This window comes from Antechinus flavipes, chromosome 6 (assembly GCF_016432865.1).
Source record: "Antechinus flavipes isolate AdamAnt ecotype Samford, QLD, Australia chromosome 6, AdamAnt_v2, whole genome shotgun sequence".
Taxonomy (NCBI): domain Eukaryota; kingdom Metazoa; phylum Chordata; class Mammalia; order Dasyuromorphia; family Dasyuridae; genus Antechinus; species Antechinus flavipes.
The window spans coordinates 53301876-53325218 of NC_067403.1; the positions used below are offsets into that span (position 1 = coordinate 53301876).

General features: G+C 36.7%; 1 long non-coding RNA gene across 1 annotated transcript; it reads right to left on the reverse strand.

Moving 5' to 3' along the window:
• Positions 1-1609: 1609 nt before the first annotated feature.
• Positions 1610-19740, reverse strand: LOC127540960 (uncharacterized). Its single transcript, XR_007948326.1, has 4 exons — positions 19637-19740; positions 4285-4480; positions 1878-2039; positions 1610-1692 (listed from the first exon to the last, which is right to left on the reverse strand). It is a non-coding gene; the product is annotated as an uncharacterized LOC127540960 (long non-coding RNA).
• Between the last annotated feature and the right edge of the window lie 3603 nt (positions 19741-23343).

Below are 23343 nucleotides of genomic sequence, written 5' to 3' on the forward strand. Positions count from 1 at the left end.
TACCCAAGTATAATCTATAGCAAATTACTTGTCTTTTCAAGGAAGGGGGAGGGGACAAAAGAAGGGAACGAATTTGGAATGTACATTTTTTTTAAAAAACAAATGTTAAAATTGTTTTTACTTGTAATTGAGAAAAAATACCTAAAAGAAAACAAAACCAACCAAATTCATGGATGTAAGATTAAGAATTCCTATAATTTAATCAATCACTAATCCAAAACTATCATCCTTTTGCATTAACCCAGAAATGGGGAGAGAAGCACTGTGACTTTTGGCTATAGTGTAGGTTAGTGGAAAGAGCATTGGATAAGGAATCAGAAGAGCTGAATTCAGATCCTATTACTATACCTTATTAACTTAATTGGGGAAGCCACTGTTCTCCTTGAGCTTAGAGTATTCACCTATTAAATAAAAAGATTGGTCCTCTAGAATTTAGGGCTTCTTAAACTTTTTCTTCCCATGACTCCCTTTTACCTGTGAAATTTTTATGTGATCCTGGCTAGATAGATAGATGACATATGGATGGATAGATAGAATGATATATAGAGAGAGAGATAGAGATAAAAGAGATCAACATTTACTGATAACAAATCATGATTTCTTGACTTCTACATTCAGATCTTAGTTCCCATATGTGGTCATGAACCATAATTTAAAATCTGGGCTCTAGATGACCTCTAAATGAGTTTCCTTCCAGCTCTGTGATTCCATCCTTTTTTGGATACAGGAACTATATACTTCCTAGGCTGCCAGGATGCTGCTAATTAAAAACGATGCATGTTTTACCTGCAGACTACACCTTGTTTATTCCTAGAAATATAAGCTCCTGATATTAGTCCTCCTAATGATGTTTCTGAATGCTTTTCTCTGATTTCTACACACCTCACTGCTTTTACTCCTGTTTTGCTAAAGAATCTCACATGCCTTCAATTCTTCATTTTAAATAGAGAAGGGGAGAGTCCATTTGTACCATGGCTTATGTACAAAATATCTGTGGCCCAATTGCTGAACATTTCAGATTTTTATTCCCTTTGAATTAAACCGTTTTTTAAAAAATGAAGGTTCTGTGCTGACACAGTGGCCCACGCAGCTGAGAGTGGTATCTCTGGGTATGAAGTGTTACTTCTTGTCAAGATCTGAATCTAAACGTGCCCGTTGGGAGGCTTTATTTTTATTTTTATTTTTATTGTAGAGCCTCTAAAAACCCATTGTTGCCTTATGCTATGTAACCACTACTTATCCTGGATTGATCCATTCTGCAAGAGGGAGGTGGGAGGTGGGAGGCTTTATGAAGACTGAGAGTCAGTCTTAGACTGGTGAGAAAGTAACCTTTTAATTATCTTTTCCATGCTGGCATCCTAAGCTTCTTTGTGGCGGCCTCATTTCACAGTGGCCTGCTCCACGGCTGTCATTTTCCCAGTGTCACTCAAGCGGGTATAAAAAATGATTGCTTTTATGGCTTGTATTTGGGAATTTGTCAAGGTTTCACATTTATAGAAGCCTCGGAGCATTGGCCTAATGGGCCATAATTTGGTGTTTAAAGGGATATCGATGGGCAACCCACAGGGGCCCAGGGTGGCTTTTAGTGATTACATCCTTAGGCCTGCCAAAGAAATCACCCTCCTTTATTTCGGCTGCAATAAACCTTGACTGTCAGAAAACTCCAGCCCAGGTTTCTGAGAACACTGCAATCTGAAGTGAAAGGAAGAAGAGGAAAAACAACTGGTTAAAGCTCGTATGACCTGGATATCATGGAGGGCAGGGAAAATGGTAGAATTTAAGTTCTATTCCCCTAAAATGCATCTCAGGTGTTAGCACATCCTGGTTTTTAAAAGATCTAGATTTATGGGCTTCTGTGATCTCTGCCAGGTACTCACAATTATTAGAGATGCAGCTGCCAAAGCTGTCTTTAGATAATATGATGAGATGTAATATAAAGAATCTCCTGGAAAGAATTGGAAGAGAAGTTCTAATCCCAGTTTTGCTGTCACATCAGGATGGAAATAAAGAAATCATTCCTGAATCTTTAGCTTCCTTATCTGAAAAATGAAACTTTGGATCAGTTAATTCTTAGCATTCTATGAGTTTGAATATTCTGTAATATTAGGATCTCAAAGCACTTAAATAACTTTTTTTTAAGAAAGAATTTTATGGAACAGTTAGGCTATACACCTATAATCCAGTGCCAGTAGCCTTCTAATTGTTCCTTGTACAAGACACTCAATCTCCAGACTTCAAACATTTTCAGTGACTGTCCTTCATGCTTGAAATGTTCTCCTTCCTCACTTCTATCTCCTCAATTCCTTCAAGTCTCAACTAAAAGTCCATCTTCTTCAAAAAGCCTTTCCCTGACTTCCTTAATATTAGCATCTTCAGCTTAATTCTGTATATATCTTATTCACATATAGTCATTTGCATTAAATCCCCTTTAAATCTCCCATTAAATCATTCTTAAAAACAATGACCATTTTTTAAAAACTTTCTTTGTATCTCCAGTCCTTGGCACAATGCATGGCACTGTAAACACTTAATAAATGCTATGGTCTGACTGATACTTCATTGGGACTCAGAGGGTTTCAAGCTGGAAGGGGACTTCAGAGATCATGTGGCCTAGATCTTTCATTTGACGGATTAGAAAATGAAGGGTTTGGGAGTGACTGTTAAGATCACACAGCTTACAAGGCCAGGTTTGAGCCGGGTTTTTCTGCTGGAGAACTCAAACTCAGGTTCTCTGTAATTCCTGCAATCTTTCCCACAATGCCCACACATTCTAAGAGCTCTTGATCCTTAAAGCACCTAAGTGAAAAATAAGAAAAATGAATCCTACAGAGGTGCCGGCACATTCAAGACTACACATATTATACACAGCCAAGCCTGGATTCGGTCCTCTTGGAAACATAGAACACCACTACATCATATTTTCATTGTCCAAAATATTTTTGGCCCATCCTGCCCCTTTCTGTACATCCTTATGGTTTCATTAATATGGATCCTGCTAATCCCTATTAGTCTAGTAACAAAGTAGCCAGTTCACTTTCTAATATATAATGTGTGTTCTTGGTGGTGATGTGGGCAGAGATATAACTAGTGTGAGAATCTGACTCTTTGGCTTTGCTCAGACTGTCCCATGTGCCCAAGGAGGAATGGGCTCCCTGCTTCCTCTCTGTTAGGCTAGAACAGCGTTTTTCAAAGTATAGTCCAAAGAATCCGGGTGACGGGGAGCAATAGATTCAAAATTAGTTATTATTTCTACTATGGTAAATATCTACAAAAATAATCCACATAATTTGGACAGATCTTCAATAATTTTTAAGAGTATAAAGGAATATTAAGAACAAAAGTTTGAGGACCACTGGGCTAGAGAGTCCCTTCAAAATACAGCTCATGGAGTTTCTGCTGTGGGAAATCTTTTCTCATTCCTAAGGGTGAATTCAAACTTTCTCTTTATTTAATGTTTCATAAGAAGTAGTGTGGTTATATTGGAGAGTGAACTGGACTAGGACGAGCTGGGTTTGACACTTAATTACCTCTGTGATGCTGGCCACATCTTAGTTTCTCTCTGAGTTTCCTCATCTCTAAAATGAGGATGTCATACTAATGATCTTTGGCTCTCCATCTATTATCTTTTTTTTTTTTCCTGAGGTAATTGGGGTTAAGTTACTTGCCCAGGGTCACACAGCTAGGAAGCGTTAGAGATCAGATTTGAACTCAGGTCCTCCTGACTTCAGGGCTGGTGCTCTATTCACTGCACCAACCAGCTGCCCCATATCTGTTATCCATCTGTTATCATATGTATACATGTATCTCCACAGTGAAATATAAGCTTCTGGTGGTCAGGGGCTATTTTTTATTTATTTTGTCCTTGTATCTCCTGTACCCAGCAGGTGCTAGACACACAGTAGTTGTCTAATAGATGTGTATCTATTGTACCTGACTGATTGTCAAATTGGATCAGACTGATGTATGGGACTTTGCCCCAGGGCACAAATATGGTGGCATTTGTTGCCTTTTGCCTCTGACTCCCACCTCCAGGGCCCCCTCATGTCCAGGACCCTCATCTCTCCACTCCCACCTTCCACTTTCCCCCCACCCCCTGGAGACAGGTAAGTCTTTCTGGGCCATGGACAGCTCCCTCTCCCGGCATCACTGCACAGGCACCGGATTTGTCTCTATCCCCCTGCCCACCCACCAGCCACCCCCACCCGAAGCTGTCTCAGGTGATAGCTGGAGGTGTGTGTTACATAAGTGTGCACCTTCCCCTCCGCTGCTTTCCTTGTAAATCACCTGGTTTGGCCCTGGTCTCCGCGGACCTGCTGGTGTTTATTACAGCTGGTCTTTCTTTCCCCTCAGTATGTCTCCGCTTAGCTGGTGTGTATTTGCTCAGCAGGCGATTTCTCTGAAGTGACCTCGGCAGCCCTGGAGATTTATGGCGGCTGCTACTTTCATTATGTCTCAGTGCTGCCTCGTGAGCTCACTGCATCTGTCAGAGGGAGAACAGAATCCTTCCCAGAATAAGCCTCCAGTCTTCTCTTTGAACATATGTTCTTGATTACATGAGAAGAGGAAAGTCTCTTCGTTTTTCCCCATTTGGAGGTTAAAGTGGAGAGTTTGTCTAAAAACAGATTGCAGTAAATTGTGGGTTTATTTGAACAGTATGTCAACATTATTTACTTGGGGGGGGGGGAATTCTCAAATTGATAGGTTTCTTTTAATTACCTCATCCTGAAAGCTGCTTTCAACAAACAGCAAATATTTCAGAAGCCATTTAGATAAGTCTGGAAATGCTGAATTACTGGAAACCCGCCGAGAATAATACCTTTGAAAATGTTTCCATAGTTCTGAATAGAAGAAACCTTGGTTCAGAAATAGCTTGTCTTGAACTAAATGGAGTAGTGCCTTCTGTAATGCAACTGGCCTCCTGGCTTCCCTCTCAGCAAGGCCTGGGAGAGCCTAGGAATGGGACTGAGAGCTGACTGGCACCTCGGAGAAGGGGGACTCTGGAGCCAGGCCTGCAGTCACAGCACAACGGTTTCTTTGGGTCTCACTGTAAAATCCACTGCCTCCTGCCTCCTTTCTAGGGGTCTACCCATAAAATCCAAGAGAAAGGCAGTTCAATAAGCTGGAAAATTGGATGAAGCCAAAGAATGAATCTATATTATTTGAGACAAGATATATTTAGTTGATAAATGAACTAAACCTAACCCCACTTAAATTAAATATATTCTGGAATCATACATTTAGAACTTTAAGGAAATTTAGGGATGATCAAGCACAAACAATTCATTTTATACTTGAGGAAACTGAAGTTCAAAGAGATTAATGACTTCCTCGGTTCTCATGACAATTTGCCTGGAATAAGATTTGAACTCAGTACTTCTTGCCTTTAAGTCCAGCTATTCACCATATTTTCCAGTCACAAATCAGCTGCCACCTTCTCTTCAATTTTTTCAAAATCACCTTCAGTCATTCTCACTCTCTCTTTAAATTTACTTTGCATATACTTTGTATTAGTTTTTCAGTGTTCATTTTTTATGCTGTAATAGAATATAAAATCCTTAAAAAGGTGACAGTTTCTTCGGTTTCTTTGCACACATACCCCAGAGCCTAGTCTAGTGCTCTGCACACAGTAGGCACTCAAATGGCTCTGAAATGTATTTGATTAACTCACAATTGATAACATTGTATAATTAAAGATATATTATACTTCATTGCTTTTGATCTTCTCCATGAAGTAAGTGGTATCCATTTTAAAGATGAGAAAATGGGACTCAGAGAGGAAGTAACTTGTCCAGATAATAAGTGGTAAAAGCAGAATTCTAACCTAGGTCTTCTAACTTTGATTTTCTCAACTTAATCTACATAAAAGAGATTATCTTTCAAGTAGAACAGTGATCTTCAAAGTATGATCCAGGGACCTAGGGACTCCCTGATATGCTTTCAGTGATTCTATGAGGTTAAATCTATTTTCATTATAATATGAAGATGGTTTAATTTGTAATGTGATAACAATAGATAGCTATAACCCACATGAACAAAAACTGGGGGAAGGTATCCTTAATTTTTTTAATGTAAAGAAATTCTGAGAATGAAAAGCTTGAGAACCACTAGTATATAGGGCATCCATAGAATATTGAATTGGAGCAACTGGTCTGGGTCGTAGGTTTGGAGGAATTCCACATTATTGTAAGAACTAGGATGAATTTGGGAGTCAGCGGAGAAAGGAGAAGGGAGATGAGAGAACTAGAAAGGACTTTAGAAGTCATATAGACCTATCCTCTCATTTTCTATAGACAAAATGATTGATTGGGCTCAGAGCACTTTCTAATCCAAATAAGACTTCGATGTTAAGGAGCACTTAATTCAGAAGATCTGAGTCCAAATTTCACCTCTGTGTGATTTCAGGCAGTCATAAACTAGTTGATCTGAAAAATAAGGAAGCCAATGAGCTCTTGACTGGCTCAAATTCACAAAACTAGTTAATGGACTTGAACTCCAGATCTTTAGCACCAAATTCACCTCTTTCTTCTGTACCACTTTGTCTGAAGTGGCGTTATATCTAAAAAATGAGCAACCAACCCTTCCATACAAATGCCCATACACAGTAGTCTTTTTGTGTGACTTTTTTTCCTTTTATTTTACATGACGTTCATTATAAACTTCTTATTTTTTAAAGTACTAGGGAGAAAAGAGAGAAGGGGCCCAAATAACGTGATTTGCATCAGGACTTAAATCCCAATAAAAATCTGGTCAGTTTAAAGGTGTCACCTTTATATGGACCCAACAAGATGAGGACTGTTACTGTTAAGAATATTTTAGTATATACCAATGAACAAGTCCACTAGCACATAATGAATATCCACTCATGTGCTGGGTTCTAGGAGAACCAAGGTTAAAAAAAAAAAACAAATAGCTTTTGCCTTCAAAGAGTTTAAAATAAGGACAGATACTGTTTGGATTTTATCTTGTTATCTCTAGTGTTTTGCACAGAGTATGCTCTTAAAATGAATCAATGAATTCTACTGGGAAGCAGGGGTTACAAATGAATGTAAATAAGTATAGTAAAATTAAAGAAGAAAATTAAAAAAAAATTGAAGGGATCATGGGAGGCTTTACAAAGAAAGCCTGTGAGTGAGCCTAAAATTCTGAAAGAAGAAGGGACTATATCCCAGATATGAGTGACATCTTACATAGATATATAGAAGAGGGAGATAATGTCAAATTTAGAGAATGGAAGGCAAGCCAGAAGAGTCATATAGATTTCATAAAGAAGGAAATATCTAGATAGGTAGATAGATAGATAGATAGAAGCTAGATTGTAGAGAGCCTTGATTTTCAGACTAAGGAGTTTAATCTATGTATTTCCTATGGGAAAAGAAGAATAGAAGGTTCTTAAATAGGCAAAAAAAAAAAAAAACCCATATGATGACATACCCACCTCCAACATTTATTATTTGTATAACTTAGGCAAATCACACTTCCTTGGATCCCTCTTTCCTCATCTGTCAAATAAAGTGGGTTTGAATAAATGTCACCTGAGGTACCTTCTATCTCACAATATGTGACCCTGTGTAATCAGGCTCAAGTCTTATGACTATTTTGGCAGATTGTGGTAGATAGACAGGAGGAAGAAGAGGCTGGAAGGAGGGAGACAAGTTTGGAGCGGATTACAATAGGGCAGGTAATAGAAAGACTTCCAGGAACTGATGCTGAGTAAAGTGAGCAGAACCAGGACAACATTATACACAGTCACAGTAAGATTGTGTGATGATCAACTATGATAGACTTAATTCTTCTCAGTGAGGAGTGTCCCAAGACCATTCCAAAAGACTTGGAATAGAAGATGCCATTCACAGCCAGAGAGAACTATGGAGATTGAGTGCAGATTGAAGCATACTATTTTCACCTTTTTTTGTTTGTTTGCTTGTTGTTTTTTTTTTTTCTCACAGTTTTTTCCTTTTGTTCTGATTTTTCTTGCATATCATGACTACCATGGAAATATGTTTAAATTTATTTTAGATGTATAACCTTTATCAAATTGCTTGCTGTCTTGGAGGAAGGGAAAAAGAAAAAATTTGGAACTCAAAAATCTTACAAAATTGAATGTTGAAAACTATCTTTATATGTAATTGGAAAAAAAATACAATAAAATGAAAAAATAATGCAAAAAAAATATCCTACTAGGACAGATGAGGGCTGATTAGGGCTTATTAAGTAATGAACCTGTGATTAAATGGAAACAGAAGCTACTCATTGGATCTCAATTCCTTGAATACCCCTGTAATAGTAGCAGAGCCCAGAAGCACTAAAGCATCATTCCCAGGGAAAACAAATCATCCCACTGCCCCCTCATGACCCAGATGTGCTTCACAAGTGGTTAGCTCAGCCAGGTGCCAATGACTTCTCCATTTTATTTTCTGGCCTGACTCTCAACAACCAGCCTTGTTCAGGAAAGGGAATAAGGCCTCTGCTCTTCTAGAGGAAAGTCCATCTGATTGACATTAAATTCATGTGACCAAAGGAGTAACCTAAATTGGATTTACTCTCTTAACATTCAATCTGAAACACTTTTTGTCAAATGAAATATTGTCTGGAACATATGCCCATTGACACATTGACCTTTAGTCACAGTACCAGAAGGTTGCAGAAAACAGAGAAATGGTATCCAGTGGGATATATATATATATATATGTATTCAGTGGAGACAAACCTAGCACAGCTCCATTATCAATAAATGGACTAGGTAGAGTGGCTTAGACCAGAATTGAGAAAACGCTTTGAATAATTCATGCAAAATAACTGATATTTCCTGGGAAATTGTGTTTTTTAATACAGATATCTGTGTCCTTCCTCTACCTACCTCTGACTTTTACTGGCTCTGTGACTTGAACAAGTCATTTAACCTCTCAGTATCCTGTGCAACTCTCTAAAACTATAAGATGTAGAAAAGAGCCCAATTTGCATTGGTAGAGTTGGTCTTTTTACCTGGAGATCCCTTATGGTATCGATGAAATCACAAATATAGTCCCCATCCCCTATCCTAATGCAAGCAGACATTTACATAGCACTTTCAGGTTTGCAGAGCTTTACATCCATTTTCTCATTTGAACCTCACAATAACTCTGTGAAAGTTATTGTGAAAATACTTGCAAAAATTATTTTACAAATGAAAAAACTACTGCTGCTGCCACAAAGGAGGAGAAGAACTCCTATGGAGAAGATCCCCATTATTCTTGTCATCACCATCACCAACCACTAACCAATTGCCATTGACAGCTAGGTAAGTCCAAGAGCCTGGGAATAGCAGTACCTCTTCCTAAGACCTCCTTGACCATCATCTTCCCTCTTATTATGTTGGGGACACCCTAGGACCATGAATGAGCTCAGGAACCCTGGGAATAGCAGTATCTCCCAGACCAATTGGCCCTGCTTCCTTTCAGTCCAGTCCAGGCAGGATTCAACCCTTATGGAAATGCAGTCTGGAAACTGCCTTTACAGATGCTGCAGTCCCCACAACAACTGAAGACTCAAAAAAGAAAGTTTTCATTATCAGAGTCCTTGGCATTAAAAAGCAATTCAATGTCATAAATGGATATGGTTTTTTATTAATAGAAATAACATTAAATATACCATCTGCTTTGTCATTGTATCCTAAGGACCATGGGGCCTTTCCATCTGACTTGCAACTGAATTTTCCCATATGTGTCATCTCCTGCATTAGAATTTGAGTTGCTTGATAGCAAGTTCTATCTTGATTTTTTATTTGTATCTTATTGCTTATTTACTTCATAAATGCTTAATAAATAGCACTTATTATTTAATACATGTATTCCCAATAATTATTTAGTTTTTTCCCCACTTATTCATTCTTTATTCATTCAAATGAAGTGACCTTGGTCAATCTTGATGTGTAATTGCAAGTAAGGTCATTTGACTTGAAGAACAGCACTATCAGAATGTCACCAGTTGCTAGTGCCCCTTATTAATTAACATTTACTTGTCATATATTTTGTATAAGTTGTGACAATTTCCTAAGACTAGAGTCTTGCAGAGCAGGTGCCAATGTACATTGAAAGAGGAAGTTTCCTTATCAGAAATTCTCTATACCAGTGAAATAGCAGGTCCTGTGACAAAAAACAAGTATATTTACTTATTTTTGTACATGATCTTCCCTCAGTGGAGTGTAAGTTCTTAGAAAGTAGAGACCATTTCAGTGTTTGTAGCTTGAGGGCAACAATAAACATATAAAACAATTAATACTTGCTGAGTGAATGAATGAACAAACTCCCATTACACTGGGAATACTTTCCTAATTTGTTCATTTAATTTCCAATTTTTAGATACATAAGCTTTTTCTACATGTTGTTGCTTTATGGTCATAAATAATGTTTAAGAGAGTAAGGTTGAAGTTTGGTTTTCCAGGTAATTAGAATGGGTAGAATTTTCTTTTATTGTAGATATGGCAGAAAAAGAGAGAAAAGGGCACTTATATTTCCTGAAAGAGAGGCAGTGGAAATGGAGGGGGGGATGGGAGCTCAGGATTTGAAGTTATTTGTAATCTCAGGCTCTCCACAGATGACTTTTGCAGTCAAGGGCTTGTGTTTACCTACCCTGAAACAAGAGGAAAGTGTTTTGCTGTAAGCCTAGGATCAACTGGGAAGCTACTACTTTAAAATACATCTTACTTCCTTTCCTTTTCTCCTAAGCATTCTCCATCTGCCGAGGGAAGCAAACTTTGCTCAGACTTACCCCCAGACCCACCTGCAAACTGACTTTTTTTCCCAGGACTAGCATTATACTTTGCAGTGATCCATAAAGAGTGGTACTGATCTCATAGGTAGGACTTTTGGCTGTATGGCTTGAGTATTGCAAAGCTTACAGAAAGTGTAATAACTGTATTAATTATCCAGTCAGGTAGGTTAATATCTAAATTGCCTACCGGCTGATGCTCTACCTGAATCAACAACACAACCATGTAAATTAATCCCTTTCTGGTATATTCACAGGATAATAAATAAGATACATCTTTCCTAAAAAAAACCTTGCAGTATCTCTACCAGTCACCAGAGGGTGTTCATCCTGAAGATACCATCCATCATGGCAAAACATCTGCAATGTCTATGGTTCTAAAGTAGCTTTGATTAATGCTTTTTTTGTGAGACTAAAATTAATTTAGAGCAGAATGTAACCAAAATATTTTTTAAAATATTTAATAACTGTATTACAATATAATGTGATTCCTTTATAATCCTTTGTGCTTTCTTTTGGCATTTAAAAACATCGTTCTGGGTCCATAGACTTCACTAGCCTGCCAAAGAGAACTATGACACAAAAATCTCTCATCTCAAGAATGAAATTGGATGTAGTTCAAAATATTAAAATATTAAATCTATTGTCCGACCATCTCCTAGCCTTCCACCTAATTGCCCTTCTAAATCTTTGAGTCTGGCTGGGTAATTGTAACAGCATGCATCCTGGCTTATGGAAAAGAAGGGAGAAAATATATACTACATCTCTCATGATCCTGGATTAAAAACAAGGGAAAGTGAGGTAGATGATGAGGATCTTCCAATCCAAGCTCCACAATCCAATGAGATTTATACTTGTTGAACAATTCAGCATCTCAGGATCTTTTTTCCTTATAGCCTCTGATCACCAGCACTACTCTAGGAATGGAATTGGATCTCCTCCATATAATATAGCTTCTCTTGTTTGCCTCAGGATTCATGAAGGCATGGCTGTTGACTGTGAGATATCTAAATCCTTCTAAGAGGTTTTCTGTCGTTTATTTTTTTCCTTTTTATCTTCACAGAAGTCCAAATGAGAAGGAAGTCAAGAAGCAAAAAAAGGAGGGGGATGTCACAAAGCTCAGATAGCATCCTTTCATCCTATCAACATGTAACTCTTGATTCAATTACAGACAAGAACCCAATAAAACCCTAGAGGAGGGGGAAATGGAAAACACCAAAAATCTGAAACTTCTGTCTGCTAAATTGACCTCTCTCTGTGTGAATCATCTCCCAAAACTTAGGAGAAAACGATAATCGACAGAAATAAAAGGGCAAAGCAAATTCTTCTGACCTATTACCGTAATAATTCTGATTTGGAATGCTCTACTTGATTCAGATTCATATAGAGGAAAGGACTCTGGAAAAGGAGAAATGAGCTTTGACTTGGCTCTGCTACTTTTATCTGTGTGACTTTAGACAAGTCATTTAACCTCTACTTGTTTGGAAAATAAAAGATCTGGACACTGATAAGCTTTTAGGAGTAAAACTGGAATGGTGAATGACTTTGAGGTCATGTCATATAAAGAAGAGTTAAGGTGAAGAAGAGAGAGCACATGGGGGCATATGATAGCTATCCTTATGACCTTAAGAGGCTGTTAGAAATTAGCAGAATCAGACTTGATGCTTTTGGTCCCAGAGGACAGAAGGAAGAGTGAAAGACCAGAAGAGGCAAATTTTGACATGATGTCAAAATAAATAGATAAATACAGCTTATAAACAATGAAAACTTTGCTAAAATAGAATGAGCTATACCTAACTATAGCTGTTTGAAGACTCATTAGCAGCCTTCACATTGAAGCCAGATGATCATCTCTTGATATGTTATAGAAGGAATTTTTTTCTCAGGCATGGATTAGACGAAATGATGTCTGAAATTTCTTCCAACACTGAAATTCTGTGATTCTGTAATTACTACTATTTAGATAATCCCTAAGATCCTTTCTAACTCATTGGATTTTGCATCTCTTGGATTTATTAATCGTATGTTATCTTTATTTTTTGTGTGCTTTATCCCCCTACTGAAAAAGGGGGTTCCATGAGGTCAAGGGAGTTTAACATCTAAACTTTGTATTTCTCCTAGTGCCTACTAGATAGTATGTTTGATGCAGTAGCTGCTTGATAAATATTTGCTGAATGAATGAAGATTGAGAACTGGCCATTTAATTAGTTTCATTCTTTGCCAAAAAAAAAAAAAATTCATATTATCTGGTCCTACAGACATTTTCATTATATATGGGAAGCTTCACTAGCCTTCCCACACTTATCAATGTTTTCCGGTGAAAGGTAAAGAGATGAGATAACAGAATGATAGAATTTTAGAACCGGAAAGGGCTTTCCTCATTCAAAAGAGGAAGAAAATGGAGGCAAGGAAAGAAGATAAGATTTGACCAGATTTGCATAATTAATGGTAGAGTTGTAACTAAAACTCCAGTTTCTCTAATAATAATACAGTGGAGGGGGGAAGGAGGAAGGAGGTGTTTGTTTTTTCTTTAATGACCTTCTGTGAAAGCTCTTTGAAAAGAGAGGGAACTTAGTGGAGTGGGCAGACAATGGTTTTGAAAGCAGAATATCTGGATTCCATTTCTCGATCCCTTCTTAATATTAGTTTGACATTGGGCAAGTCACTTTACTTTGCTGTAAAATGAGCAGGTTGAATTAGAAAATCTCTAAGGTCCCTTCCATTTCTCACTTTAAGACTCTATGACCCTGTATAGAGATGTGTTGATAAACGTTTAGCAATCAAAACTCAAGAAAAGAATAAATATATGCATATATATCCATGATACATTTTTAAATCTAACCTGTATTTTTAACATTTTCTCCATCACTTTCATAAATCCAGGTAACCAAACAATAAACTAAGACCTGATTCATAAGATTTGTTGATTTCTGAAATGTAGATGCTCATACTAAAAATTTGGTAACAATTCAAGCAAGCTGGTAGCACACCACTGAGCCTATACAAATATGAAGCTGGCAAATTACTGCTATAATCCTTTGTCCATAGTGCAAAACCCACAAACAGCTCACTGGTGGAATTCAAGACCCATTACCTATGTTTAGGAGTAGTTAGATACTGGATACTCTTGATCAAGAGATATTTATGTCTTGCCGATGCTACAAACGGGTGACTACAAATATTCATAGCATGAGCATCTGCTAAGAGAAGCAGTACAGTTAGGTCTCTTCTAATACAAATAATGAATCCTATGAAAGGGTTTCATGTATTCAAATTAATACCATTTAAAGTTATACTTGTGTAAAATATGATAATTGTTTTCAGCCCAATAAAAACATGCAGTGTAAATTTGAATAATTCAACCACTTCATGGGATTCATTATTCCATAATTCACAGTAATTGGGACCCAGCTGGTGGGAAGAGGCTTAGACTTGGAGTCAAGAGATCAGAGCAAAAATCTTGCCTCTACCACACACTAGCTATGTGACCATGGACAAGTCATTTAACTGAGCATCATTGATTTAAATCTAGAATGCAGTTTTTGAAGTTGTCTAGTTCATATTCTTCTTTTTACACATTCTCAAGGAAGGAAATAAATTGTGCATGGTCATATGGATAATAAGTAGCAAAAACAGAAATTGATCCTCTGACTCAAAATCCAAATCTTTTTTTCCAATATATTATCAGAACCTTCCTCCTCAAATGGGATTGAATTAAGCTCTGTGAAGATAAGAACTGTCTTATTTTTGTATTTGTATGACCAGTGTTTAGTACAATGTTTGGCACATAGTAAGTAAGTGCTGAATGTTGTTTTTTTTAAATCGTTCATTCAATAGACCTGAGTGTCTTTATTTGTAAAACACTTAATTTCATCACAGAATTCATTCAAGAATAATACAAGAAAGTGCTATGCAAATGGAATCTATATGGGGAGAAAATATAGTAAAATCTTGTTAATTCAGATCCTGGGAATTAGAATTTGTGATAATCAGACACAAGATACCTGACTTATGGAATAAAAATGTCAAGAGAATGTATTTCTCTGCAAATCATTAGGGCTTTACTTGTAAGAAAAATCCATATCCAAAATCAGTAGCTTTTTCAAATCAATGGCTCAGGAAATGAAGGATTCCTTCAATCTGCCTTGGGCTTCTAAACCCAGCAGGTAATTCTGACAACGAAAAGCCTTGTGATGGGTATGACACATTGGATTGTTGGGCTGCTGGGACTTGACCCTTTTTTCCATGAACTTACTTTTTTTTCTATTTGGTATTTATTTATAGCTTAGTTTTTAATATGGACTGCATTTATATTTCCTGGTAGCACTCAAAAATCATAAAAATTGCTTTTCTTTAAACAGGATTCTACAATTCAACCTTAGACTAGTTTTTTGCCTTTACTTCTAAATTATCAAGGTTCTATTGTATATCTGAAAGGCAAAAATTCACACACACACACATACATACATGCACACACACAAAACTAAAGGTAAGTAAAAACAGAGATCAGGTTAGTAGAACCTTTTTTTAACTCTGATGCTATGAAACTGTGCTAACTCTGAGTCTCTCCTTCCTCTTCCTTAAAATGAGGGAATTGATCTAAATGACCCCAGGGTTCCATTCTAGATCTAAGTCATTCTATGTCAAGAGTTTTCAGTATTATAGTTATATTTGTAGTCCCAGGATGTATGGTATATTCAAGTCTATAATATAACAAACTTGATTGTAATGGGCACAAATGTATGTAATTGATTGCAGGTCTATAACCTGATTTTTTTTTTTTAGCCCAATTCACATTCTGGGCTCAGTTCAAGGTTGAGTCATGAGTTCATTCACCATAAAAGTCAACTAATCTAATCTCCGCCCCCCCCCCCCTCCACTTTCTTTATAAAAACTAAGACTTAGAGACCTGAAATGACTTGTTTAAGAGGATACAAATAGTAAGGGAATGAGCTGAAATTTGAGTACAGATCTTCTAGCTCCAGATCTAATCCTTGTTCCAGTCTATTATGTTTAATATGAGTTAACAATTTATTCAGATCAGATTCAGAATAGAGGGAGGGCTGGAGTGGGGACTTATCTAATTCAACTACTTTGCTTTATAAAGGAGAGAATGGAGACTCATAGAGATGAGGTGATTTATTGGTAGTCACTCAACTGGCAAGCTTGTTTATTAACCCATTTTTTCTAGTGCCTCCCCAAGACTTGAGAATATACTCTCTACTATATCTTATTATTTTATAAATCAAGGAACAGTTGCTAAAGATATCATGGGGAGTGAGGCTTTTGAAAATAGGGAGCAGAAGGGAATTTATTTAGAGAAGTGTGTGGGTGGAGGGGTCAGGGAATGCTGTTCCATTCATGACACCCATCATCCCCACTACCATCCTCAAAGTGGCTCATTAACTTTGAACTATGGTACAACCCTCATGCTTCATTCCATTGACATAACAGAATACCTCACATTTTCATAGATCATTTAGTTTAAAAACTTCTCACACCAATTTTGTCATCCTATAAGTATTTTTTTTACAAATAAGGAAACTGAGGCTCAGCCAAAAAAAGATATGGTCTTTTCTTAACTTCTGCTTTATGCCCCAATAGTTAACATACATTCATTCTTGGAGATTTTTGTTTAGTTTTATCTTATATATTGCAACAACAGGATCACAGAATATTAAAGCTGAAAAAAATTTTATTGATAATCTCTAAGTCCTGTATTTTTCAGATTAGACAATATAGGCTCAGTAAGGTAAATGATTTCCTCATGATAACACGAAATTAATGTCAGAGCTGAGGCTAAAACCTTAGGCTACTGACTTCCAGTCCAGTGCTTACTACTATTCAAGGCTACTCATTAGTCAGCTGACCAAAGAGAATTTGTTAAACATTTATCAAATGTAAGGCATTGTTAAGCCTTAGGCAAAAAAATCTCTGGAGTCCAGACGTGAAGTTTTGGATGCAAAGAGAAGCAGGAAAGACTCTTTGATGGATTGTACAAATACTTTCCAAATCCAGCACTCTTGATCTTATACAGTATTTATTTTAGAACTCTAGGATACTCCTGGAGGTTACTTATAGGCTAAGATTTTGTATTACTGGTGTTGATATTTAAAAATGTTTTTGCTTTCATTTCTGGTTGAAGGAGGAGGAACATCAGAGACCAGTGATGTAGAGAGTAAGAGTTTTCCATTTTGGGATTCTCCTAATCTAGAATAGATTGCTCCAAAGGTAATAGGTTTCTCTTCTTTAGATATATTCTTGCAAATATTGGGTAATCATTTGGTCATTTTTTCTGATATGTTTTAGAGGGAATTCTTGCTCAGTTATGAGTTCTATGAAGAACTATTCAGTTCTTCAGCTTTTCCCACTTCAGGACATTGTAGTGGAGGGATTAGAATTCTCTTAGTGTGGCTTGGACTGCCAGAGTCACCAGTGTTGTGTCTGAATTTAGGAAGATAATTGAGTTTAAACCCTGACTCTGACCCTAGGTAGCGTGGTTGTTGATGTGTTCAATTGTGTCTGACACTTTGAGAGACCATTTGGGTTTGTTTGTTTGTTTTTTGGCAAAGATACTAGAGTGGTTTGACATTTTCTTTTTCCAGCTCATTTTACATTTGAGAAAATTGAGGCAACAAGTGTTAAGTGGATTGCTGGATTCATGATGAATTTTCCTGATTCTAGGCCAGGCATTGTACCCATGGTGGAGCCTAGATGTACCTAGTATGACCCTGAATAACTCATCGATTGTTCTGAACTTAAGGTTCCTCATCTGTAAAAGATGGGGGGAGAATCATATCTATATTCTCCATAATTCATGGTATTAAGACTCAAATAAGATTATGTCTGAGTCATATTGTATATTTTTAAAAAATTCTTAACTATAATGTTATGAGGGAAAGGAAATAACTAGATAAAGGAGTTAGAGATCATTTAGTGGGAGAGCTATCTCTAGAAGCAGCTAAATGGTACAATAGATAAGAGTGCCAACTGGATAAATCTGACCTGTGACACTTACTAGTTGTATGATCCCCAAGTGACGGAGCTTCCGTTGGTCTCAGTTTCCTCATTTGTACAAAAGGGGATAATAACAGCATCTATCTCCCAGAGTTGTTATGGAGATCAAATGAGATAATAATTGCTTAGCTCAGTGCCTGGCACATATTAAGAGCCATATTTATATTATCATTATTATCTAGAAAAGTTTTTACAGAGAAGGAGGTATCTGAGGTGATCTTGAAGGGAAACACTTCAAGGAACAGATGAGAGCTGGAATGGATCGAGGCAGCTAGTGAATAGAATCCCAGAGCTGAAGTCAAGAAGACATATGCAGCTTCATTCACTATATCATCCAAAGCAAGTCACTTAACCCCTTTATACATCAGTTACCTCATTTATAAAACAAACAAACCAAAAATCCATAAGAATAGCACTTACCTCCCAGGGTTATTATTAGGATAAAATGAGATAATATTTGAAAAGCACTTTAAAAAATGATCCCTAAATGCTAGCTGTTTTGGAGTGGATTCTGAACATGAGAAAGATGGTTTAAGCAAAGACACAGTGAACCCAGGAAAGGACAAGTCAAAAACCCAAGATTTAGTCATTTAATTTGACAGGAATACAAAATGCAACGAAACAAAAAGCTTTCGAGATGAATCTTTGAGCCAATCCTTGTCCTCTCTGGTTTGAATCTCTCTCTTTATTCTCCATTTCAATAATAACGTGAAATCACTCCTTTTGATTCAATGACCACTTTAGAGTAAGAAAGACTTTGTTAGGGGCAGTGGAAAACCCAGGAAGCAAAGAGATATTGTGTGAGATAGTTAAAAAAAAATGCTTATAGTGGGATCCAGACCCAGATTTGGAATTTAACTGTATAACTTCTGACAAAGAATTTGGTCTATCTGGATCTCAGTTTCCTCGGTTGTAAAATAAGTTTGGAATGGATGATCTCCTAGTTCTCTCTTGTTGTGTTGTTATTGTAAGGACTTTTAGATAACTGTTTGATTGTTCATGACTGAAGAGTTGTTTTTTCTTCCAATTCCAAATCTTTTGGATAGTGTGATTTTCAGGAAGCGTAAGATTTCTAACTAATAATAAGACAATGTCTGTGTTAGAGAAGAGAAACCCCAAACAAACCCAAATTAATTGCCAAAGATAGATTATCTATCTTGGCAGTCTGGTGTCATTTATAGAACACTGGCTAGGAAGTCAGTTGCCTCAGACACTAATTGTGTGGCCCTGAACAAGTTTCAGTTTCAATTTCCCATCTATAAAATGGGAGAGACAATAATAGCAGCTATCTTAAAGGCTTGTTGTGAGGGAAGATGAAATAATGTGAGTAAAGCATAAACATTTTAACTATTATTATTGGCAAAGTATAGATAGTACTCAAGTCAAGGGCCTATCCTTCTATAATTACAAAGTATAACTGTTCTCTGCTGCGTCACTATAGATTGTATCCTTGATCTTAGTCACCTCCCTGGAATGGGAATGGGGAGGAAAGGAAAGATGAGGGATAGAAAATGGAAACAGAGGAGAGCAGGTGGAAGGATTTATCTCAACTCATGTATAGCATATGTTTTACCTATGGGTCAATAATATACTTGTATTTGAAAGACTGTCTAAATCTCTTGGAGGGGGATTTGACATACTCTTGGAACTAACACTTACGACTGATTTAATCCAATTTGGTGAGATTTTTCCCATATTATAAATGATTAAATTTTCTCACACCTCTCAGAAAATCTTAGACATGGAATTCTTATCTGAATCATCAGCTCCTGAGTCTTACCTAGAAACTCTACTAATATCATTATCCCAGTTCTTCAAAGGGAATTAAAAATTGTTTATAGACTTAGTCAAAATAAATGTAGAATACAAATACCTTGAGAATAAAACTATTTCTTTTCTTCCCTCCCTTCCTTTCTTCTTTCCTCCTTTCCTTCCTTCCTTCCTTTCCTTCCTTCTTTCCTTTCTTCCTTCCTTCCTTCCTTCTTTCCTTCTTTTCTTCTTTTCTTCTTTCCTTCCTTCCTTCCTTTCTTCCTTGCTTCCTTCCTTCCTTCTTTCCTTCTTTTCTTTTTTCTTCTTTCCTTCCTTCCTTCCTTGTTTCCTTTTTTCTTTCCCTTCCTTCTTTTTTCTGTTTCTTTGACTTTTCTTCCTTCCTTCTTTTTTTTTATTTCCTTCCCCCTCTGTGATGTCACTAAAACAATGAACTCCCAGTAAAACAACTCCTTACATCCATACAGATCTGCAACCATACTATGACTTAGAGTCTTGAGAGTTTTTGTTGTCACTGAGATATGTAAGGTTATATGATGTGGTCAGTAATTATCAGAGGCAAAACTTGAACCCAGATTTCATTGTTCTTCTACCAAATAGTTTTCACTTGAATTCAATTAAATTAGACTGGAGTGGATTGAATTGAATTTCTAAAGTGATGATCACTGGGGAAAAGCTCTCTTTTCCTTATTATGACAAGAGGTTCAGCAACTGTCTTTAAGCTTTGGCTTTGATTTGCAGTGAATAATTCATACTTCAGAGACCATGGTTGATTGGTTTTGTTTTGCTTTTAAGCTACCATCAAATTTATTATTCTTGAGTAAGTTTGTCTTACATCTAGATGAGTGTTTGCATTCCAATTCTGAGACAATAGGGGCTACTCATTAAGGGTAAACCTAATAATTCCCAGTATGGAACCTCTCTTGTATAGTGAAACTGGATATAATGAGTGAATACTAAAGACAATAATTATGGAATTAGAATCAGAGAATTGTAATCCAATTGCTAACTTCCTATACATTTCTCAGAAGTTACCCTGAGCCACTAGTTCTGAATCTCTGAAAATTATGAGGGAGAAGAATCATAAACAAAAATATAAGGAAACAAAATTTAACCAAAGGAACGTTGTCTATATTGAGAGAATTAGTCTTTCGTTGAAAGATGAATATATTTCTTGGCCATCTATTTTCTTTGTCAAATCCCTGTCAACTGTCAACTCAAATGAACTTCATCTCGTATCAAAACCAAGGGATGTTGTTAAGGATTCACTAGATTAAAAACTCTTCCCTCTGGAGCTCCAGGGTCAAGGATTGCAGAAAAAATGCAGGGAGGAATATCCATTAGAGGTGTCAGCAAGCAAAAGTGTTGACTGAGTTTAAATCACCAGCGTGAAAAGCAAAAGCAAACACATTTTAATTTATTGGTGGGAAAAAAATGGCCCATATCAAGGCAAAAATTCTAATAAAAAATAAATAATGTTGACAACAGAAGTGGAAAAAAAAAAACCCTAATGTTCTTTGCAGCTATGTGAATTAGCTAGCAAAGGACGTGTCTGTCCATTAGTCAAAAGATAAAAAATATAGAAAGCATTCTGAATTGATAGAAACCCTCACTAGAAACTCAGGGTCTGGCCCTATTTCAAATCTCTTAATCTTTCTGGGCCTCAGTTTCCTTATTTGCAAAATAGGTATAATACTTTGCTTCCTATCTATCTCACAGAGCTATTGTGAGCCACACACTTTGCAAACTCCTCAATGTACTACTGATTGTAAGTTACATACTCTACTCTGGACAGAGTTGTCTGATACTTTTGAAGATTTAAAGGCTAAGGTGCCATTCTCCAAGTTCAGGTCTAATACTGAGGAGTAATACAGAGAGGCTCTAACAAAGTATTTCACTATTTGTTCTTTTATGAAGACAATGGAAAAGAGCAGGTATTTCAGAATAAGGCATCTTTACAGTGTTTTCACTGCATCCCCAAGACCTAACAAGCTAATGGTAGCTATAGAAACATCAATTACTAGGATAAAAAATCATGGTGCTAATTAGCAAGGATTGTCTAAATTAATAATTTTTGAGGTCCTGAAAGAATAACAGATTTGTAAACAGAGGTCTGGATTCTAATCCAGGTCTGCTAATTAAAACCTTTGTGACTTTGGATAAATTATTTCATCTTACTTGGTCTTAGTTTGCTCATTTGTAAGAAGTGAATATTAATTTGGATGATCTCTAAAGGTTTTTCTTACTCAAAATTCTACAAACCCATCATTTTATACTATTTGGATTAGAATTAGAAAAATGTTTGTTGCCAAGATTACAAAATGAGTTAAATGGACAATATGGGACAGACAGTATAAATGAATGAGTTGGGCCCAGAATTAAACAGTAGGTGAGCAGGCCTTCAAGAAACTACTAAGTTCCTTTAATGAAAACTAGGTTTTTCCCAGAACAAAGACCCATTTTCTTTTAGTACATATATTTTACCAGTGTTGTATGATTTTGACCATAATAGTTTCTCAAGAAGGAAAAAAGAATATCATGTGATGAGCAAAAGAAAAGCCCATACTGATGTGAGCAGGCTAGAATATTAGAAGCACTGAGGACTACTAAAGAACATGAATTAAAGATGTCATCAGAGAGATGGGCTGCTCATGGAGTGAGGGAGGACAAATGGATAGTCTGAGAAATCCACAGGTATCGGAAAGTAAGAAAGGCCTCCAGCATCTTGAACTAGTGGCCTTGTGGTAAATCTATGGAAAGGACATGGAAGAGAATTAAACAGGATGGATGGGCATGAATAGTTTATGATCAGCATCTTTGGCGGAAATAACCAAATCCTAGAGATCACAGATTCATTTGAGTATTAAAACTGTATTAGAAGTGTCAGCATGTGAAAGTGTTGATAGAGTCTAAATCACTAGCGTGAAATGCAAAAGCAAACACATCTTAATTTACCAGTAGGGAAAAAAGGGCCTTTATCAAGGCAAAAATCCTAATGAAGAAATCAATCATTTTGACAAAAGAAGTGGAAATAGAACATCAATGATCTTTACAGCTGTGTAGGTTAGCCAGCCATACCTTTAACCTAACCCATGTTAAGACATAACCCTCTGGTGGAAATGAGTGAAAATGACAAAATACAACAAAAAATTCTTATGAATCAGAACAAGTGGTGTAACCATTAGAACATTCATTTTGCACACAAAATATCTCCAATTTGAAACCACACACAAATGCCTATTGTTACTGAGAGGAATCATGGGACAGTAGCAAAAGCATTAGATTTGGTCAGTGAATCTGGGTTCAAGTCCCAGCCCTGTCCCTTTCTAACTGTGTGGTGAGGTCATTTCATTTCACTTCTTTGGAGCTCAGTTTCTCCATCTAGAAATTGAAGGAGTTGGACTAAATGATCTCTGAAATCTCTTCTTGCTCTAGATCTATGATTTATTGATCAAGTTTATGATCAATGCAGTTCTACACTGAATGAGTGAAGAACTTGACAAAATCACAATTGGAAGGGCTTACATGTGATCAATCATTCAACAACTCTTTTAAGTTTCTACCATGTAAAAAAAGAGCATATACCTTGCTAGTCCTTATTATTTTTTGGATTGTTTCAAAGCTCCTTTTCCCCCAACAAAGAACTACCCTTATAGCTACATTCCAGATGTTTCTAATCACAAGCGGATACAATAATATCCTGGAAAATCGTGAATAAATACAGTGTTTTCAGCTTTGCTTTGATAGATCCTTCATATGTTTCCTCTACTCAAAAGACTTGAGACTTCCCCACACTTCTTGTTCTGGTCTTGA